This window comes from Tachyglossus aculeatus, chromosome 3 (assembly GCF_015852505.1).
Source record: "Tachyglossus aculeatus isolate mTacAcu1 chromosome 3, mTacAcu1.pri, whole genome shotgun sequence".
Lineage (NCBI taxonomy): Eukaryota > Metazoa > Chordata > Mammalia > Monotremata > Tachyglossidae > Tachyglossus > Tachyglossus aculeatus.
Window position 1 is genome coordinate 23,404,182 of NC_052068.1, and position 8,522 is coordinate 23,412,703.

Sequence of the window (8,522 nt, forward strand, 5' to 3'; positions counted from 1 at the left end):
ATGAATAAAGGAATGAAAGAATGAATCTATCTTGCGGTCAACCCCTTGTCCATATCCTCCTTCTGGCCTGGAACTCTGTTCCTCTTCCTATACAACAGATCACTACTCTCCCTATCCCATCTGGACTACTGCATCAGCCTTCTCTCTGATCTCCCATTCTCGTGTCTCTCTCCACTTCAATCCATACTTCATGCTGCTGCCCGGATTATCTTTGTCCAGAAACGCTCTGGGCATATTACTCCCCTCCTCAAAAATCTCCAGTGGCTACCAATCAATCTGCGCAACAGGCAGAAACTCCTCACCCTGGGCTTCAAGGCTGTCCATCACCTCGCCCCCTCCTACCTCACCTCCCTTCTCTCCTTCTACAGCCCAGTCCGCACCCTCCGCTCCTCCACCGCTGATCTCCTCACTGTACCTCACTCTCGCCTGTCCCGCCATCGACCCCCGGCCCACGTCATCCCCCGGGCCTGGAATGCCCTCCCTCTGCCCATCCGCCAAGCTAGCTCTCTTCCTCCCTTCAAGGCCCTGCTGAGAGCTCACCTCCTCCAGGAGGCCTTCCCAGACTGAGCCCCTTCCTTCCTCTCCCCCTCGTCCCCCTCTCCATCCCCCCATCTTACCTCCTTCCCTTCCCCACAGCACCTGTATATATGTATATATGTTTGTACATATTTATTACTCTATTTATTTATTTATTTATTTTATTTGTACATACCTATTCTATTTATTTTATTTTGTTAGTATGTTTGGTTTTGTTCTCTGTCTCCCCCTTTTAGACTGTGAGCCCACTGTTAGGTAGGGACTGTCTCTATATGTTGCCAATTTGTACTTCCCAAGTGCTTAGTACAGTGCTCTGCACATAGTAAGCGCTCAATCAATACGATTGATGATGATGATGATGATGATTAATTAGACTATCAGTCAATCAATTGTATTTGTTGATTGGTAACTGTGTGCAAAGCACAGTATTAAATGCTTGGAAGAGTACAATATAACAGAGTTGGTAGACACATTCCCTGCCCATAACAAGCTGACCCAAAGAGGTTAAGTGATTTGCCCAAAGTCATATAGCAGGCCAAGGTCATACAGCAGTGCAGGGACTAGAACCCAGGTCTCTGGACTCCCAGTTCCAATTTCTTTTCACCAGGCCTCACGGTCTGTTCTGTATTCTAGAATGAGAAAATTGCACAAGAAAACTTCCTGGTCCTTAAACAGGTCCTCACCTTAGTTTCCATAACAGTAAAAGTGGTAGAATCTCCATTTCATGGAAATCACAGGACCTCAGGTTATAAAAATTGCAGGAGGGTGGGGGGTGAGGGGAATTGACTCACTTCTAGAGAAAGAATGGGTATTTTCAATAACATCCCTTTCCTGGATTCTGACTCTCTTGTACAGTTTATTAATTCGTTCATTCAATCGTATTGAGCGCTTACTGTGTGCAGAACACTGTACTAAACACTTGGAAGAGTACAATACAACAATAACCAGACACATTCCCTACCCACAGTGAGCTTACAGTCTAGAGGGCAGGGAGACAAATATCAATACAAATAAACAAATTACAGATATGTAAAAAAGTGCTGTGGGGCTGGGAGGTGGGAAGAGCCAAGGGAGCAAGTCAGGATGATGCAGAAGGGAGTGGGAGATGAGGAAAGATAGGGCTTAGTTTGGAATGGCCTCTTGGAGGAGATGTGCCTTCTGTAAGGCTTTGAAAGTGGGGAAAATTCAAAGCAAACTGTGGCGGTTTTCTCCTTGTGGCCTATCCTTCAGGTTGTTTCATCTCTTCCACCTAAGCAGACCCTGGGTCCTAAGGGGTTTCTGCTATGGACTTGGTTCTCATCACCCTATTGAAACTGGAAGTTATCTCTTCTGGACAGGAATGGCAATCAATGCCTCTAATGGGGTTTCCCTTATGAAAAGGGATATGAAGTAGGGAATGTCATTTGGATGAAAAGTTTGAAGACTTATTTTTAAGCTGGAATCGATATTCCAATATTTCCTAAGCAACAAGAACTTTGTTCCTGTCCATGTCCTGCCTTAGTCTCATAATAATAACAGTAATAATAATAACAATGGTCCTTGTTAAGTGCTTATGGAGAAACAGCGTGGCTCAGTGAAATGAGCACGGGCTTTGAAGTCAGAGGTCAGGGGTTCAAATCCCGGCTCCACCAATTGTCAGCTGTGTGACTTTGGGCAAGTCACTTAACTTCTCTGGGCCTCAGTTATCTCATCTGTAAAATGGAGATTAAGACTGTGTGCCCCCCGTGGGACAACCTGATCACCTTGTAACCACCCCAGCGTTTAGAACAGTGCTTTGCACATAGTAAGCACTTAATAAATGCCATCATTATTATTATTATTACTACTATATGCCAAGCAATGTTCTAAGTACTGGGATAGGTACAAGGTAATCAGGTTGGACACAGTCTATGCCCCACATTCATTCATTCATTCACTCATATTTACTTAGCACTTACTGTGTATTTAGCGCTTGGGAAGAACAATTCAACAACAAATGGAGACAGTCCCTGCCCACAGTGGGCTCACAGTCTTAATCCCCATTTTACAGTTGAGGGAACTGAGGCCCAGATAAGTGAAGTGACTTACCCAAGGTCACCCAGCAGAAAAGTGGAGAAACAAGGATTAGAACCCAAGACCTCTGAGTCCCAAGCCTGTGATCTTGTCACTAGGCCATGCTGCTTCTTTTAATACCCTTCGCCGCCCCCTCCACCGCCCACTTTCACCACTGTGTTCCTGAGTTCCTCTTCCTGTTCCTGCTAGGTAAAACTTCCCAAACCTCCTTTTTTCTATCCCTGACCATTCCCCTCAAGCCTCAGCTTCCCACCCCAATCTTCCACCTCCTCATTCTTCCCTTTGAGTTCTTCATAACTCCACGCTGCACCCACACCTCTGCTTCACCCTCCACCCCTTACTTCTCACTGATTCTCTGACGTCCATCTCCTCTTTTCTCATAGCTTCCCTTGTCTGCTCATACCAATCCTTCCTCTCCTTACCAATGGACCCAGCCATCTGCCTTCCATTATTCCAATCTCTTCTGTAGTACGAAGTCACCTAGCCTAACCCCAACTGCCCTAACCTCATCTGTCCCCTGAGCAGGAAATTCAAGGAGGTTTCATATGTCAAATTTGATTCAGAAGGGATTGTTCGTGGACATGGGATGGGGTTTGTGGTTTGACACCCCCAAGTGTCACATTACATATCCTGCTGGCCCCTTCTGGCTCTGGTTTATGGTTAGATGACTAACAGCTTTCAAATCTATATAAAACATAGATCTGCAAACAAATCCTTTTCAATGACAGCCTGTTTGACCCTCAATTTTTTAGAAAAAGAGAGGCAGTGGTGAGAAACAGAGAATGTGCGAGGGAGAGTCTCACAAGAGACAAATCAGCCAAACTTTTTTTATTTTATGTTCTCTGAGTCATAAACCTGTCCTAAAGAACCTAAAGCAGAACAGAGAAGCAGTGTGGCCCAATGGAAAATCAAAGCCTAGGAATCAGAGGACCTGGGTTCCAATCCTTGCTCTGCCACTTGCTTGCTGTATGACTTTGGACTAGTCAAGAAGCTTGGACAAGCTTCTAGACTGTGAGCCCACTGTTGGGTAGGGACCATCTCTATATGTTGCCAACTTGTACAGCACTTAGTACAGTGCTCTGCACACAGTAAGCGCTCAATAAATACGATTGAATGAATGAATGAAGTCACATAACTTCTCTGTACCTAAGTTTTCCTCATCTGTAAAATGGGGATTCAGTATCCTTTTTCCCTCCTACTTAGACTGTGAGCCCCAGGTGGGTCAGGGACTATGTCTGACCTGATTAACTTGTATCTTCCAAAATGTTAAGAACAGAGCTTGATATGTAGTAAGCACTTAACTACTATCATTATTATCAATATTATTATTATTATTATTTGATCCTGAGATTTGGGGACTGTCCCATTCAAATCAGTACATCTGGTCAGTTTAGTCTCTCTCTCTCCCTCTCTGTCACACATACAGAGAGAGAGAGAGAGAGAGAGAGAGAGAGAGAGAGAGAATGGCGTGGAGTATTCAGAGTCTAGGGTTCTCTTCTTTCCACCCATAATAGTAACTTGAGGGGGCACTGAAATTGAGAATCCACTGTCGTTCTCTGACACTAGGCCACTGGAGCCCACCATGTGGGAGAAAAGCTGTCCCCACCATATACCTATCCCAGTAGTGCTCCCATCATCCCCTCCTTCTCCAACTAGGAGAGTGAGGAACAGAAACAATGGGAGTCTGGTTCAACTCTCAGAATGTCAGAAGGCTGTGGCCACTGCCATGATTATTACTGAGCCGTGGCTATGTCTGTTGGACTTTAGACTCCGAGAAGCCCAAAATTCTGCTCCTCCAGCCCCAGTGCCCTCTTCCTCTTTTTATATATGTTGTTGTCTTTGTTTTTGTGCTTTTATGGTTTCACCCATCCTTATGTTCCTTCATCTTTCCTTTTTCCCATCCTTATCAGACTGGGAGCCCTTTGACGACCAGGGTAGATATCATCACATTTTTAGACTATTTAGATGGTGAACCCAATGTGGGAAAGCGACTGTGTCTGCCCCCTCCTACCTCACCTCCCTTCTCTCCTTCTCCAGCCCAGCAAGCACCCTCCACTCCTCTGCCGCTAATCTCCTCACCGTTAGGCCTCATTCTTGCCTGTCCCACCATTGACCCCCGGCCCACGTCACCCCCTGGCCTGGAATGCCTCCCTCCGCGCATCTGCCAAGCTAGCTCTCTTCCTCCCTTCAAGGCCCTACTAAGAGCTCACCTCCTCCAGGAGGCCTTCCCACACTGAGCCCCCTCTCCCCCTCCTCCCCCTCCCAAACCCCCCCACCTTACCTCCTTCCCCTCCCCACAGCACCTGTATATATGTATATATGTTTGTATGCATTTATTACTCTATTTATTTATTTATTTTATTTGTACATATTTATTCTATTTATTTTAGTTTGTTAATATGTTTTGTTTTGTTCTCTGTCTCCCCCTTCTAGACTGTGAGCCCACTGTTGAGTAGGGACCGTCTCTATATGTTGCCAACTTGTACTTCCCAAGCGCTTAGTACAGGGCTCTGCACACAGTAAGCGCTCAATAAATACGGTTGAATGAATAAATGAATGAATGAATGAATAGTCTGTATCTACCCCATCCCTTAGCACTGTCTGACACATAGTTCGTGTTTAGCGAATCCTGCCATAACAAATTATTATCATTTATTAACAATCACAATAATGATTTTCAGCTTGCATTTTTTTTCTGGCACTTAAAATAGTGTTCTGTACAAAGTTAGCACTTAAATATTGCTACTACTACCACTAAATGGAAAGAGCATGGGCTTTGGAGTCAGAGGTCATGAGTTCAAACCCCAGCTCCGCCAATGATTAGCTGCTTCTCTACCTACCTTTCATTCATTCATTCAATTGTATTTATTGAGTGCTTACTGTGTGCAGAGCACTGTACTAAGCGCTTGGGAAGTACAAGTTGGCAACATATGGAGACGGTCCCTACCCAACAGCGGGCTCACAGTCTAGAAGGGGGAGACAGACAACAAAACAAGACATATTAACAAAATAAAATAAATAAATAAATAGAGTAATAAATACGTACAAACATATATACATATACACAGGTGCTGTGGGGAGGGGAAGGAGGTAAGGCGGGGGGGATGGGGAGGGGGAGGAGGGGGATCAGTCTGGAAAGGCCTCCTGGAGGAGGTGAGCTCTCAGTAGGGCTTTGAAGGGAGGAAGAGCGCTACCTCCTACCTACATACTTGCATACCTGCAAGTACCTTACCTTACCAGCATGGCTCAGTGGAAAAAGCACGGGCTCTAGAGTCAGAGGTCATCGGTTCAAATCCTGGCTCTGCCACTTGTCAGCTGTGTGACTTTGGGCAAGTCGCTTCACTTCTCTGTGCCTCAGTTACCTCATCTGTAAAATGGGGATTAAGACTGTGAGCCCCACGTGGGACAACCTGATCACCTTGTAAACGCTCCAGTGCTTAGAACAGTGCTTTGCACATAGTAAGCACTTAATAAATGCCATTATTATTATTATTATTATTACCTAAGTATCTAAGGTAAGTAAGTTCCTCACATCCCTATACAAATGGAATAATTGTTGTCATGACTTCCTCGTCTAGAAGATGTGCCATCCAACACTCCTTCTCCCTGGCTGAGGAAGCTTACTCACCCTTGGGACACTGAAAGGGTTGAGCCTGAATCTCAATAGGCCCATTCCACTGCCCCTTATAGGCCAAAGGGCCACAGGCACCGTGCCAAGCATGGAGTCTAAGGCTATTTCCCCATTTGCTTCTTCTTCCTCCAGCTCTGTCATCCCACAAGCCTTTGGCAAAAAGGAATGTTTATTAGTATCATGCAAACACAACACACACTCTAAGTGCTCAATAAATACGATTGAATGAATGAATGAACACACACACACACACACACACACACACACACACGAACTTAAGTAATACCATTCCTGAATCAGACCAATAGCCAACAAACCATCTAGCTTGTTCTGTATCCAACTGCAGCAACAGGAGAAAATCATCTTCATTCATTCATTCATTCATAGTTATTGAGCACTTCCTGTCTGCAAAGCACTGTACTAGGTGTTTGGGAGAGTACAACATGACAACAAACAGACACATTCCCTGCCCACAACAAGCTCGCAGTCTAGAGGAGAAGACAGACACTAATATACATAAATAAGTGAATTACAGATATGTACACATGTGCTGCAAGGCTGGGAAGGAGGATGAATGAGGAGCGCAAGTCAGAATGACGCTGAAGGGAGTGGGAGAAGAGGAAAGAAAGGTTTAGTCATGGAAGGCTTCTTGGAGGTGATGTGCCTTCAATAAAGCTTTGAAGTGGGGGAGAGCAATTATCTGTCTGATATGAGGAGGGAGGCATTCCAGGCCAGAGGCAGGATGTGGACGAGAGGTCGGCGATGAGATAGATGAGATCAACAACCACGTGATTGTGGACTTCCCCAGAGGATGGACCATCTAACATTCCTAATTTTTGCCTCTATGTCCCCAGTCTTCTCTCCATCGGCTTGTCTTCCCAGAGTTGCTTTCTTTTCTGTAGCTCAATCCAGTCCCTTTGGGAGCCTGGGCAAGTTCCTGTGGCAACGATTTTCACAGTCTTCTAGACTGTGAGCCCACTGTTGGGTAGGGACTGTCTCTATATGTTGCCAACTTGTACTTCCCAAGCGCTTAGTACAGTGCTCTGCACACAGTAAGCACTCAATAAATACAATTGAATGAATGAATGAACAATTTCCAAGTTGCACCTGGTGTGTGAAGAAACATATCTTTTTTATTTGTTAGGAGTCTACCATCTTCAAGCTTCAGTAGATATCTGGTGCTTCAGAATTTGCCGAATAATAATCCAGGTTCATTGTGTCCGCACCCTTCATGATTTTGTAGGCTTCAGTCATGCCCTTCCCAGCCTTCACCTTTCTAGACGTCGGAGCCTTAACTCTTTCAGTCTCTCCCTATCAGGACGATACTCCATTCCCTGATCATCTTGGTTGCCCTTCTTGGTGCCAGCTTTAATATGGCCTTCAGGTGTCGTGGCAGCCAGAACAGCCGGCAGTATTCCAGGGGGGGATGTGCCATGGCTTTAAAAAATGGTGAAAGTCTGCCTTCTGTTCTGTTTTCTAGCTCCATCTTGATGGTGGCTACCAATTGGCCGGGCTTTTTTGGCTGCCGCCACCCACTAAACCAATGATTTAGAAGAACTGTCTGTCCATGAGGATTCCAAGATTTCTTTCCTGAGGGATGACTCACACAAGCGCTCGCACGCACTCAAACACTCCCTCCCACCCCCTCTTCCCAACATACACGCATTTATAGGAACCGTCAACGTCCTTCTCCCCAATGCCTGGGTCACACCCTCTTTGGAAATTGCTGAGAGGAAATTTGGGCTCATTGGAATGATACAATTCCAATATCAGCTATTAGTAAAGAAAGGCTTCTGTGCACCCTAAAACCTGGTGAGGTCAGCATTCAGAGGATCCAAAGATTAAATGAAAGGAATCTGAACTTTTGGGTAGCTCCTCGGCCTGTAGCAGAGCAGTTGCTACACAAGCTTGTCTACTTGTCACCTATCTACTTGTTTTGTGTTGTTGTCTGTCTCCCCCTTCTAGACTGTGAGCCCATTGTTGGGTAGGGACCGTCCCTATATGTTGCTGATTTGTATTTCCCAAGTGCTTGGTACAGTGCTCTGCACACAGTAAGTGCTCAGTAAATATGATTGAATGAATGAATGAAAGCTTGCCCCTTCAGAAAAAGACCCTGTCACTGGCCCTGAGGAAACCATGATCTCATCCTGAAAATAATAATAATGATGGCATTTGTTAAGCGCTTACTATGTGCAAAGCACTGTTCTAAGCACAGGGGAGGATACAAGGTGACTGGATTGTCCCACGTGGGGCTCACAGTCTCCATCCCCATTTTACAGATGCGGTAACTGAGGTTCAGAGA